This window comes from Bubalus bubalis, chromosome 18, assembly GCF_019923935.1.
Source record: "Bubalus bubalis isolate 160015118507 breed Murrah chromosome 18, NDDB_SH_1, whole genome shotgun sequence".
Classification (NCBI taxonomy): Eukaryota; Metazoa; Chordata; class Mammalia; order Artiodactyla; family Bovidae; genus Bubalus; species Bubalus bubalis.
Window position 1 is genome coordinate 27248374 of NC_059174.1, and position 15337 is coordinate 27263710.

The following is a 15337-nucleotide window of genomic DNA, read 5'->3' on the forward strand; positions in this document are numbered from 1 at the left end:
AATCCCATGGACGGAGGAGCCTGGTGGGCTGCAGTCCATGGGGTCGCTAGAGTTGGACACAACTGAGTGACTTCACTTTCACTTTTCACTTTCATGCATTGGAGAAGGAAATGGCAACCCACTCCAGTGTACTTGCCTGGAGAATCCCAGGGACGGGGAAGCCTGGGGGCTGCCGTCTATGGGGGTCGCACAGAGTCGGACACGAATGAAGTGACTTAGCAGCAGCAGTGACATTCTTAGGTTACTGATATGGCCAGAAATATTCCATTTCTCACCTAAAGTCATATTAAGTAGTGTTAAAATAATTCCTTTTGACCAAAGATCAAGAATGAGATAAGAATATTCTCCCTTTACTAATTTTATTCAGCATTATACTGGAAGACCTGACCAGTGCAAAAGCACAAGATAAAGAAATAAAAGGCATATAGATAGGAAAACAAGAAATAAATGTCTTTATTTTCAACTTGAATATGTACATGGAAAATTCTAATAAATTTCCCAACAAATTATGAAAATAATAATTTTGCAACATCACAAAGTGAGCATATTTAATCAATAGTATATGTATATACTAGTGTTTAACAATTTAGAAATAAATAAAATAAATATGATACATAGGAATAGATTTCTAAAAGTATGGTTAAGATATGCATACAGTGCTGAGAACAATTAAAACATGAATAAATGGAGAGCTATACCAGGTTGTTATATTGAGAGTTTAATATCGATTTAAACTTGATATAAAGTATACAATCAATATTGATTAAAATTGATTTAATATTGATTTAATCAATATTAAATCAATATTGATTAATTTGTTTTCCAATTGACAAAATTGGAAAACAAATACTAAGTTGGCTAAAAGTATTAAATCAACTCTACATTTTCTGAAGTTGATAACTGTACTGTGGTTATTACATAAGGGGTTATCTCTTAGGAAATGCACACTGAAGCATTTGAGTTAAAGTAGCTCATCTCAGAGACCCCAGAGAACATAAGATTTGCCACCCTACTATGTCTCTTTGATATGCAATTTTTTTCCAATTGCAGACAATAAAGGTCCGTGGAGTAAACTTTGACTTTCCCCCTTGGTGTTTCCCCTTAGCTACCTAGGCCTTCACAGGTGGCTCAAGTGGTAAAGAACCAGCCTGCCAAAACAGAAGATGAAGGCAGGAGATGCAGGTTCAATCCCTGGGTCAGGAAGATCCCTGGAGAAGGAAATGACAACCCACTGCAGTATTCTTACCTGGGAAATCCCATGGACAGAGGAGTCTGGTGGGCTACAGTCCGTGGGGTCACAAAGAGTCAGACACGACTTAGCGACTGAACACGTGCATGTATACACACACACACACACACACACACACTCACTCACACTTAGTTGCCTAAAGAATTTAGAGAAAGACCTGTTCCCACAATAGAGCTATCACCAAAGATATAAAGAAGTGTGGTGGGGGAAACTCAGCAGGGCAAACGTGTATTTTTCCATCTCCTTGTAAATTGCCTTCCTCTGCTTTGAAGTCCAAAACCACCCACCCACCCTCACCCCCCAACATCCTTGCTTGTCTTTAGCTGAAGATGGTATATTTAAGGTGTTTTGACTATTTTGGCGAGTTACTTAGTTTTCCTGGGTCTCTCATATATACATTAAACTTTTGCTTGATTTTCTTCTGTTGTTATGCTTTATATCAATTTAACTGTTAGACTGGCCAGAAAACTAGAAGGGTAAAGGAAACTTTCTTTCCCACTAACAGTATATTCAGGAAACTGAAAATAATATGTTTTTTCATGTCTGCAGCATGAAGTACTAGGAGCACAGATGAGAGATGAAGCCATAACACATAAACAGAAACAAGCAAGCAAAGAGAATGTAGCTGAAATAACAAGGATATCTTTCCCTTTTTCCATGTATCCCAGTAGTCATGTATGGATGTGAGAGTTGGACTATAACGAAAACTGAGCACCGATGAATTGATGCTTTTGAACTGTGGTGTTGGAGAAGACTCTTGAGAGTCGCTTGGCCTGCAAGGAGATCCAACCAGTCCATCCCAAAGGAAATAAGTCCTGAATATTCATTGGAAGAACTAATGCTGAAGCTGAAACTCCAATACTTTGGCCATGTGATGCAAAGAACCGACTCATTTGAAATGATCCTGATGCTGGGAAAGATTGAAGACGGGAGGAGAAGGGGACAACAGAGGATGAGATGGTTGGATGGCATCACCAAGTCAATGGACATGAGTTTAAGTAAACTTCGGGAGTTGGTGATGGACAAGGAATCCTGGCATGCTGCAGTCCATGGAGTCACAGAGTCGGACACAACTGAGCGACTGAACTGAACTGAACTGACTTGATATGTATTTTTATTGTATCCCTTACTTTCCTTGGTGACCTTGTTTCCTCATCTTGCCCTCTTTCTACCAAGTGGCATTAGAAACAAACACAAATATAAGACATGAAAGTAAAAACTTTCCTATGACCTTTTAGCCCAGCTCAGAATTACAGTTTCCTATTCTGCATCCCTTTCTTTTCTTGTTCTGAATGTATCTTTCTTACCCTTTTAAGTGAGTCTTGGAATTTGCAAACATCATAAAGTTTTCCAAAGAACAACTTGGGGAGTAGGGCAGGGAAAATATTTTTTAAATGAGCAGAAATAGAAATATTCCATGCTCATTTCTGCTGTATTTTTGAACAGCAAATCTGAATTTCCTTTTCCCTTTATGAACATCTCAAATAGTATAGAACTGGAATAAAATTTTGCAAATCAAAATTCTCAAATTTTATCATAATATAAAACAGAAAAATAAACTTCCTGTGGAATAAAAACAGTATGAAATCATGAATAGCTTTGCATTTTGCTGTTTATTTTCTAGTCTACTCAGGCTGCTCTAAGGAATACTGTAAACTGGGTGGATTAGAAAAAACAGGAATTCATTTCTCAAGCTCTGGAAGTTAAATGTTCTAGATTAAGGTGCCAGTGTCCTCATGTCCTAGCGAAGGCCCTCCTTTGGATTCTGCTGCATCTCCTCACTGTGCTCTCTTTGAGAGGAAGGGGCTAGAATCTCTGTAAAAGTGTGTGAAAGTGTTAGTTGTTCCGTCACGTTAGACTCGTGACCCCATGGAATACAGCCTGCCAGGCTCCTCTGTCCATGGGATTTCCCAGGCAAAACTGGCGTGGGTAGTCATTCTTTTCTCCAGGGCATCTTCCCAACCCAGGGATCAAACCCTGGTCTCCGGCTTTGCAGGCAGATTGTTTACTGTCTGAGCCACCAGGGAATCTTTGTATGATCTCTTTTATAAGATCACTACTTCCAACCATGAGGGCTCCAACCTCAGGACTTAATCACCTCCCAGGTCCCTACTTCCTAATACCATCCATTTTGGGGGTTAGAATTTTAACATGTTAATCTTGGGGAGGACCAAACGTTTAGACCATGGCACTATCTAATGTGTCTTAAATACGGGTTGCTCAGTAAGTTTTTCCAGATTTCACTGTTAGCAAACATACACACATACCAGATAAGACCACATCCTGTTAGAGGATGAAACTCATATAATTCAACAAATTTAATGGTTGATATTGGTTTCTAGGAAGTAAAGAACTATATTTAATAGTATTGGGTAATTAATAGAATATATTCCTGGCTGCTAGACAATTGTCCTTTTCTTATTTGGCTCAATTCCCTTTTTCCATATTATAAGTCAAGTTTAATCACTTTTTGGTTTAAAAAAAAGATAGAAAGATCATGAAGTATTAATGGGGCCCAAGAAAATGTGCTGCTATAATGCAACTCATGGAGTCCATACACTAAGAAAGTATGAAAAGATGAAGAATAGGATGGCTGGAATAAAGTAAGTTTTAAGAACAAGTATCAAATTTAACATCTAAAAAATGTACATTTGTGAAGTCTATTATTTTAATTTATGACCAAATAGAGTGCGTACTTTACTGACTGCCTATAATCACAGTGATGTCACATATTAAATTATTAATGAGAAACATCGCCATGTCAGTGATTTCATGAAAGGAAGCACAGACAAGTATTACACAGCTGCTAAGTCGCTTCAGTCGTGTCCGACTCTGTGCGACCCCATAGATGGCAGCCCACCAGGCTCCCCCTCCCTGGGATTCTCCAGGCAAGAACACTGGAGTGGGTTGCCATTTCCTTCTCCAATGCAGGAAAGTGAAAAGTGAAAGTGAAGTCGCTCAGTCCTGTCCGACTCCTAGCGACTCCATGGAGCACAACCTACCAGGCTCCTCCGTCCATGGGATTTTCCAGGCAAGAGTACTGGAGTGGGGTGCCATTGCCTTCTCCGATTAATTTGTTTTGCTGTCTCAAAATTATTTAAAAAGTTGTATTCTAAAGATAGGCTGCATACTATCTTGCTTTTTTGTAGCAATGCCTCCCAGAGTTAGTTCTCAAGTGATTGAGGTTGTAAAACAACATTCAAGAGGGTATAATAAAATGATCTGTATACTTTCCTCGAAGGCATGAATGATTTAAATGACCTTCCTGTTGCAAGCAAAGGGTATCTGGTGGTTATGCAACCACTTCCTTCATTTTAAATTAACCAGCATATTTTTCCTCCCTCTGGATTCTTCTATATTATTAACATTCACCTTCTCCATGATTTTTCTTTTAACCCACCAAGAGAGATAAGGAGAAGAAATATTCTCTCAAAGAGCTTTTTCCCCACTAGACCCTAATCATGATGAGAAGTGGGTTAATCTCTAAGCTGAGAAACATTCACTATTTTTCTTTTTGGATTTGACTTACTTTTTTTTTTTTTTTTTTTTGGAGTATAGGTAACCTACAACCTCATATTAGTTTTGGGTGTACAACATAGTAATCTGATATTTTTATAAATTATACTCCTATACAGTTATTAGCTTCACTTGTTTTTAGTAGAAAGAAGAGAGATTTTGTGTGCTTTTTATTCTTTAATAAATATCTACCTCCAGTTAGTGTTGGAAAAAGTGAAAAAAGAATGATGAAAGAAAGAAGAAAAGAAAGCTGCAAACAAAATGTTAATTGGAAAAATTATACAATTCTTTGTCCCTAATCTTTTTGTTCTAGTTTTATTATCAATAAAATAACAAAAATAAATATTTTTACATGTATAAGCAAATATGTCCATATAGAGATATTGTCAGACTATTATTTTAATAATTAATAATTATAGTAAATCCAACTAAAGAAAGATTGAATTAACTATGCTACACACATTATTTTAATGGTTATACATTCAACATATTATCAAGAAATTTAAAATTCTTGATTTTATTTAAATTTCATTTATTAATATATTTAATTTATTTAAATTAAATTTAAAATTCATGATGTTGTATACTTTTTTCCATTCAATACAAATTTAAAAAATATATAAATTTAGAATATATATGTAGATATACATAGAAAAATTTGAATGCCTTCTTGTAGAGGTGGAACTGAATTTTCAACCTTTTATCTGATACTCAAGAGGAAAGGTACTGACAAAAATCCATCTTTCTTCCTGGAAACAAGGCAAAGTGATATATGTTCTAAAATTGTATTTCAACTGGTTTTTTCTCTTTTGAGATTCTACTACTCCGTCTACATATTATGTTCATATTATACTTTCCAGTAAAGGTTTTCAGGGATGTGGTAACTATCTATTTGTTTCCTGTTATTACTAACCTTTTTCTAGTTATCTCTTTTAAGCTACCAGAGCAAACTGTCAAAAACTTGGAAATAGGCCAAAAAACCTCACAAAGATTACTGGGTATACCTTGGGAGGGGTGTGGGACACTACAGCTAGTGAGCCCTCTATGAATGACCTGGTTTCACAGAGGTGTCTTTAATTGTCTTTGACTAGGTTATCTTACAACTATGTAGAGATAGAAGAAGACTGATAAGGAGATAAGAGACATTTCTTTGATCCCTGGGTCAGGAAGATCCTCTGGAGTAGAAAATGGCAACCTACTCCAGTATTCTTTCCTAGAGAATCCTATGGACAGAGGAGCCTGTCAGGCTAGAGTCCATAAAGTCACAAAGAGCTGGACTCGAGGGAAGCAACTTAGCATTTACGATAGTAATATTACTGATTTTTGTTCAGAGCAATGCAAATTGTTCCTGTTCCTAATAATGAAATAAATTTCATTTGATACAGAGTACGAATCTCTGTAAATTAAATTCACATTTGAACCAATTTCTGGTTCCCTCATTAATTAACGCATTCTTAAAAAATTTTGACACATACTCATTTTATAATGTATAAAATATTTGCACTGTGCCTCAAATTTCCTTGTTGAATTCACTGTTCCTGTGATTACTTCCTCAAAAATCTGTTTTATCCAATGGATTACAAGCTCAGTGAAGGTAAGGACCACATTTGTCTTGTTTATTGCTGTATCCCCAGGGCTCACTATCAGGAATTTAGTAGGGGCTCAGAAAATATCCTCATGGTTCCCTAAATTAGTAAATGCAAATGAATCAAAGATATTTCTGAGCAATCAAATGAGTCCTGAGGGAGAAAGTTGCAGTAGTATTAAGAAAGCTTTGAATGGCCTCATTAAATCAGAGCATGCAAAGTGTTTACATGCAAAATTTATAATGAAAAAGCCACTATTTAAAGAGCTCTTTGAACATCATTGCTGGGAAACCAGTGTTTTTGGAGGGAGGTCCTATGGTATTAAAAGTATTAAAAGACTACCCTACCACTACAAGAGCAGCAGAAACATCTTTAATAACAATTCAAGATTATTTTTAAAAATAATTATTGTACCTGGGATTTTAAAAAACACATTTCTTATTCATTTTTCATATGTTTAAAATTTTTCTTTCCTTATATTTTTTCATTTAAAAATGTCCGGTTCCTCTAGAATATTTTGGAAAGAATTAAAGCCAAGTCCATGAAATATTTGAGACTTTCTCTGAGTTTGAGCAAACTCAGAGATAGTGAAGGACAGGGAAGCCTGGCATGGTGCAGTCCATGGGGTCGCAGAGTCGGACATGTCTGAACAATGAACAAGTGAGACCTAGTTCCCTTGCAAAGTGATGGTTTGCTTAGTACTATGTAGGTGATTTTATAAAGACTGATGGAAACTGAAAATATATCTTTTCTGATAGATGCAGCACTCTTGTTAATATTAATATCTATACTCCAGACACTTAAGTTCTCAATAAATATAGAGGGGGGAAAAAGCTACTATTTCTTTGCTCCGTAACATTGATAATATAATTTATTATTCTCTATCTGTGGTATTTTTATGTTATAGAGGCAAAGAGACAAGAAGAAAAAACACTATGGAAGTAGTATATTTCTTCCGTAGAAAACAGCAAAACAACAACAACAACAAAAAAGGCCTCTGAAAATCAATTTGTAATTCTGATTAGGCATTAGGAAAGCAGCATTCACAGACCATTAAACTTACATTAAGGTGTTAACATATTTAAAGATCTTTCTGGTATTGTCCTCTTTACTAAGAATTCTGGCTTTAAAACTACAGACCAGTGGGAATGTTGTTTTGCCTTGCACCAATGTATTCAGTAAGAGGCTTGGTTGCTTTTTTTTTATCCTTACTCCCAAGTACTTCCTTTTAATTTTTTCCTTCCAGTCCCAAACATTTCTGATGAGTTAATTATCATTTCCAAGTGACAAATCTCACCTTCCCATAAATGATATTGGGTAAATTAAATCTCTGTGATTACCATCTAGATTTCTCTAATTAGTAATTAATATGTTTAAAATTTTAATAAGATGGAAATGGTCAAAGAAAATGGAAATAGTCTCATTTACTGCCGTGGTTTCTCTTATCTGTTTATAAATTCATAAGCTGCAGGGGCCTAAAAAAGAAACAGCTTGCTGAAGCCTACTTTTTAAAATGGAAAATCTGTAAGATACTTTACAACAAAACAGAATGCACTTACTGGTGGGTTAAAATCTGAGTTTGAATTCTGAACTACTTAAGTGAATAGCCCAAAGGTCATATGATGATTAACTTAACTGGTCATGTCACATGGCATCTCTGAAATTTGATTTCCTCCATTATAGAAAGAGGAGTTATAATTAATAGCACTGATATCATAGGGCCATTGTGAGGATTAAATGAGATTATGTATATAAAAAATTTTTGTACTATGGTTTGTTGTATAGGAAATGATTAAAAAATATAATACTGCAAAATACACACATAAACTCAAACAGAAAAACCAAAAACTTAATACAAAACTAAACCTCCTGAAAGAGAAGATGCCTTTTTATTAGTTTCCAAAATCTTAGTTTAGGAACAATGTATTTCAAGTGCTCTCAAGGCTGCCACTTTCACAGGCTGCTAGGTTTTCCCTTTGTTTCCTGTTGTTTACTCTGCTGGCCACAGGGATGCACTGCGCTTCTTTCACAGTCTCTTAGAAAACATCAATTTGGCTGATGGGACATTTGGGCCAGAAGTTACACTGATCAAGAATAGCCCAGAAAGAGAGTGGATTTAGGTGAAAACACCTAGGACTTAAAGACAGAAAGATGAGAATGAAAATCCAGGTTCTAGCTAGTCTTAAAACCTCAACAAGCCTCATCTGCAAAATGGGGGTCACAGACTTCACTTCAAAGTTAGGAGGATGAAAGGGGTGGTGGATAGAAATATAAACAGAAGTACCTAATAAATATGTGAACTGGTAGAAAATTATTTTGGAAAGCTCTTCATTTTGCAGAGCCCTGTTGGATAAACTTTTCCTGGTCCTTATTCCTCAGAAAAATGTTGAAATTTGTGACCTAGAATTCCCAAAAGATTGTTGTAGTAAATAAAGTGTATTTGCTTCCAGGTTACCAAAATATCAACCAGGTTCACAATCATTTGAATTAATTGGTATTTTATAGTTTAATCTACTCAAAACAGTGATTCACAACTTTAGCCCTAAGTGGAGTGGGGGGAATGGGGTGGGGAAGAGGCACATGCTTTAATCTTACTCCTGGGTTGGCACTGGGCAGCGAGCATATAGGGCTTGGCAGCCTACAACCTGGTGCCAGGTCCTTCCTAAGGTCTGTGCTTTTCAGTATTGGTTTCTCAGCCTGGTAGATAGAACTGGATTTGAGTATAAGACTTTCAACATAAAAAGGGTAACACCTGAGATTTCAGAAATAGTCAGGATTATGTCCTGAGAACATTCCCTCAGCCTTGGAAAGAAATACTTTACAGCAGCACAAGGCTAGTTAATATTCAGAGATTCAATAAAAAGGCTGATCAAGACATATGATGAAGCACAGCTCCTCAAATCCAGGAAACAGTTTTGACACTTTCCTTTTTGTCATAATATATTGCACTTTCAGCACTGTAGTGGAATCCTATCAGGGTGAAGTCATTTATCATAAGGCTCAGTGCACAAGCTTCCTTCATTCTGATTAGCAGACTGGAAGTTTTGTTGAACTCTGAAATGTATATAATTATAATTAAGATATGTTCAAGCATTCTGATAATAAGACTTTTCGCCAGGTTACTGACTCCAGGTTAGTGATATAAATTCCGTGAATTTCTATCCTAACTAATGACAGTCTTGTGGTAAAGATTGTAGCATTTTGTTTAAGATTACATGATTTTTAATAGAAAAAAAATCTGATTTTGTACCTATTAGAAATAAAATATAATAATAGCAGCTATCATTTTTGAGTAACTATGTGTGAGGCACTCTGCCAAATATCGTATACATAGTTTTGTTTAATTTTTGCTAGAATCCTGCCATGAAGAACTAGACATTCTCAGCAAAGGAATAGACAATATAAATAAAAATGGAAATTAATGATTGAAAAACTGAGTAATTGAAGTGAAATACTCAATAAATTGATTTAACAGCTAAATAGAGGAGACCGAAGTAAGAATCACTGAACTTTATAATATAAATAACAGAAATCACACAATCTGAACAGCAGAAAGAAACTACACTAAAAAATAAAATTATTTAAAGCAATTATATTTCTGAAGGAGAATGGTAATGAGATTAAAACAGTGTTGTGAGGAATATTTATAGTACTAAATACATGCATATAAAAGGGGGAAGTCATAAATGAATAAGCTCCCATATCAAGAGCTCAGCAGAAATAAAGAACAAAATAACACCAGTTCTACACAATGTCATCTTGAAAATAAGACAAAAACACTTTCTAATTTATATTATAAAATTAGTATTACATGGATACAAAAATTGTCAACGCAAAACACAGAACAAAAAGACTAACTATTATAAACCAGTATACCTCATGAATGCAGATGCAAAGACTGTTAACACAGTATTAGCAAATAAAATGAAACAATATATAAAAAGAATGATATGCCATCATCAGTGATGAAAGACTGGTTTGATATTAGAAAATCAAATAATATAGTTGACCGTATTACAGGCTAAAGAAGAAATATCACCTTGTGAAACCAATTAATGCAGTATGTGTTCGAAAAAACTCAAGAAGCATCCATTTATTACATAAAGTATTAAAAACGGAAATAGAGGAGACATCCTCATGCTGATAAAAATCACCTACAAAAATTCTACAGCTAACAGTATACTTAATGGTGAAGACAGTTGTTTCTAATCTTAGATGGTCACTAACGTTTTTCCCACAAAGGTCAGAAATGATTAAGACAAGAAGAGTTAAGTAGATCTTTTCCTGTACATTAAAAACAAATGCTCTCTCACCACTCATATGCAACACAGTTCTGGAATGGCTAACCAATGCAATAAAGCAAGAACAGGAAATAAAAATGCTTATCAGAAAGTAAGATGTAAAACTAGTTTTTTAGTTGCAAATGACATGCTTGAATACACATAAAATCTCAAGAAATATACTAAAATCCTCCTAAAACTAAAAAAATTATTTCACAAAATTCCCAGGATACAAGATAAACAAACAAAACACAATTGCATTTCTACATGCAAGTCATGAAACATGAATATCAAAAATACCATATGACTTAACAATTGCTCAAAGAAAATGAAATTGTTAGGTTTAAATCTAACACAAAATATACAAGATTTCTATGCTAAAAGTGCTAAAACACTGAAATTAGATGGAGATGAAAATAAATGGAGATATACTATATTCATGGATTGAAAGATTCAACAAGGTAAAGATGTTAATTCTCTCCAGAAAGATTTATTTGTTTACAGCAATTATTATCATAATCTCAGGAAGATTATGTTTTTAAACATAGGCAAAATTATTCTAACATTTACATTCCATTGATATTCCAGTTACAGAACATTTCCATCCCTACAAGCATCCCTCATGTTCTTCTATAGACAGAATCCTTCCACTTCCATCCCCTCATTATCACTAGCAATCAAAATTTGTTCTCCATTTCTATAATTTTGTCATTTCAAGAAAGTACTATAAACAGAATCATCTAGATAACCTATGGGGTTCAGTTCAGTTCAATCGCTCAGTGGTGTCCAACTCTTTGTGACGCCACAAACCACAGCACGCCAGGCCTCCCTGTCCATCACCAACTCCCGGAGTTCACTCAGACCCACGTCCATCGAGTCAGTGATGCCATCCAGCCATCTCATCCTCTATCGTCCCCTTCTCCTCCTGCCCCCAATCCCTCCCAGCATCAGAGTCTTTTCCAATGAGTCAACTCTTCACATGAGGTGGCCAAAGTACTGGAGTTTCAGCTTTAGCATCATTCCTCCAAAGAAATCCCAGGGCTGATCTCCTTCAGAATGGACTGGTTGGATCTCCTTGCAGTCCAAGGGACTCTCAAGAGTCTTCTCCAACACCACAGTTCAAAAGCATCAATTCTTCAGCACTCAGCCTTCTTCACAGCCCAACTCTCACATCCATACATAACCACTGAAAAAACCATAGCCTTGACTAGATGAACCTTTGTTGGCAAAGTAATGTCTCTGCTTTTCAACATGCCTTCATCCAGGTTAATGCGGCATCCTTGGTAGCTCAGTGGTAAAGAATCTGCCTGCCAATGCAGGTGATATGGGTTTGATCTCTGATTCAGGAAGATCCCCTGGAGAAAGAAATGGCAACCCACCCAGTGTTCTTGTCTGAGAAATCCCATAGACAGAGGAGCCTGGAGGACTAACAATACATGGGGGTCACAAAGAGTCACATATGACTTAGCAACTAAATAACAACAGCAAATATTAATGTTCAGTTTTGTGTGAACGTATCTTCTCATCAGTCTGGGATAAATGTTGAAGAGTGTGAGTAGTCGGTTGTATGCTTAGTTTTTTAAGTAACTGTAAAAGTGTTTCCCAGAATAGATATACCATTTTGCATTCTTGCCAGTTGTGTTTGAATGGTCTAGTTTCTCTGCAGCATTACTGGCATTTGTTGTTAGCAGTATTTTCTATTTCAGGCATTTTGTTAGGGTTAGAGAGAGATTACACTGTGGTGTTAACATGAATTTCCTGTCAATTTAACTGTCAGTTAGTGGCAAATAAATGGAGAAAAAGTGGAAACAGTGACAGACTTTATTGTTTTGGGCTCCAAAATCACTGCAGATGGTGACTGCAGCCATGAAATTAAAAGACGCTTGCTCCTTGGAAGAAAAGTTATGAAAAACCTAGACAGCATATTAAAAAGCAGAGACATTACTTTGCCAACAAAGGTCCGTCTAGTCAAGGCTATGGTTTTTCCAGTGGTCATGTATGAATGTGAGAGTTGGACTATGAAGAAAGCTGAGCACCGAAGAATTGATGCTTTTGAACTGTGGTGTTGGAGAAGACTCTTGAGAGTCCCTTGGACTGCAAGGAGATCCAACCAGTCCATTCTAAAGGAAATCAGTCCTGAATATTCATTGGAAGGACTGATATTGAAGCTGAAACTCCAATACTTTGGCCACCTGATGTGAAGAACTGACTCATTGGAAAAGACCCTGATGCTGGGAAAGATTGAAAGTGAGAGGAGAAGGGGATGACAGAGGATGAGATGGCTGGATGGGATGGACAGGGAATCCTGCCTGGCATGCTGCAGTCCATGGGGTCGCAGAGTGAGACAAGACTGAGCGACTGAACTGAACTGATTTTTTTTTAGACAAAATGTTATTGCATACTTAATAGACTAGTTTAAACAGAAATTTTATATGCACTAGGAAACCAAAAAAAATATTTGGCTCACTTTATTGCAATATTTGCTTTATTGTTGTGGTCTGGAACAAAATCTGTAATGTCTCTAAGATATGCTTGTATTATTGTTGAGTGAAACTAGGTAAATGTTATGTCAAATCTTTCTGTTATTTTATAAAACTGCATGTGAGTGTAGAATTGCAATTACCTGAACATATATACATATTTTAAAAACCTGAAGATCTTTGAAGAGAATTTAGTTTTTGGGAATCATTACTTACCAGTATTGGTTTGCTAATTGTGATATGTGTGCACATTAATAAGAGATGTTAACAATAGGGAAATTGTGTGTAGGGTATAAGGTGTTGTAGAAATTTTTCTAAAACTTTCAAAGACTTCATTAAGTGCTAAATGAATAGAGAAGCTAAGTCTATTTAGTTGTGTCACTTGAATGTTTTAAAAAGAATGTTATTTTCATCATTTATTATAGTAATTTTTTTCAAAATCTGTGAAATAAATCATTTATCTATACATTAGAAATTATATGTTTGTTATATATTGAGTTGTCCAAAATGTTTTTGGATTTTTCCATAAGATGTTATAGAAAGACTGGAACAAGTAGTTTGGCCAACCCAGTATATATATTTAGAAGAGTGAGATATAATATGTACTGAAATTTTTTAAAGTTTATGGTTTGGATAATGAAAAAATCATTTTGTTTGCCATTGTATGAATCCTGTTATTATTTCATAAGGAAAGTATATATGAATATATATGTATGCCTGGCTATGCTTTTAATAGGTTGCATGCAAGGCTCATGATAAGGCCTCCAGAGACCTCCAGAACTTCAGCTGTCATTAGGATACTAGGTATCAGATCACTAAATCTACCAAAACATCTTTGTTTTCCCCATCATCTTTAGCATGTCTTCTACATAGTAGGTGCTATGTGAGTTAGAGAATAAGATCATTTTGTTTCTTTTAGAGTACCTATCTTCTTCCCGTGATCTCACCACCTCACAGTTGAGACTGTAAAACTTGGCAATTTCCATTCACAGCTTTGAATGATTTAAAATTCTGTTTTGCATTTCAGTTTTGTCTGAACCCATATGGCAAAGTCAAAACTCCAAACAAATCTGATAAATCCCATCTTGTGCTAGCCAGTCCCCGTGGCTTGCTAAAGCACTGCAAGCTTCTCGCTACTTAATTCTTTCCTATTCCATGACCATCTGTATCTCCATCTTCAGATTTGGATGGGTCTCACGATTGTCTGTGAAACACAGAACACAAGAGCTCCAGAATGTTCATTTGTTAAGAGTGAATCTCTAAGAGACCAAGACATTAAATAAACCAACTCGAAAACATGGTTCATAGCAGTGGAGTAGCATAGTCTTAATACTGTAACACAGATATGCTCACCTATACAATATAACTCTCAGAGTCAGATAGCCCACATTTAGAGTTTAAAGATTCTCACTTAAAAACTATCATAAGGGCTTCCCAGGTAGCTCAGACAGTAAAGAATCTACCTGATTTCTCAAGCAATTAATATTTATGTAGTACTAAGGACTTAGCATATATTGTCACATTAAATTCTCTAAACATTCTTTTAAAGCAGTGGACCCCAAGCTTTTGGCAACAGAGACTGGTATTGTGGAAGACAATTTTTCCATAGACTGGGTGGGGGATGATTTCAGGATGATTCAAGAGCATTACATTTATTATTATCCTTAATTTCTATTATTATTATGTCAGCTCCACCTCAGATTATCAGGCATTAGATACCGGGAAGCTGGGGACCCCTCCTTTGAGGTAAACACTAGTATTATCTCCATTTAATCTTCCACCTTAGTTTCTTTACTTTTAGGCGTGCTGGCACTCTAAAACCTAGTTATTGTTTTCCACAAAGTGTATTTGCATATATAAAGACACAGACGAAAATATATAGGTAGGCTTCAGAGAGGATTTTATATCTGATCTGTGTCTTAAAGAATGAGTGGGATTTGAACAGAGGTGGAACATGTTGGAAAGGATATTTTGGGGATAATAGACTGATATGTACAAAAAATTCCGAAGAAGCTTGTCATTGAATGATTTGTGCACATCATGGCAAAATGTCCGACCGGGAAATGTAAGAAGGTGTCTGATGAGCAGCAAGTTGCACTGGACTTAATTTGGGTGTTCTTGGATAGCACACAGTCTGGATTTTATTTTCTAGATGCTGAGGAACTGGAATGTGACCATCTGGCGGCAGCATGAATGATTCACTGAAGAAGAATCAGAGGGACACAA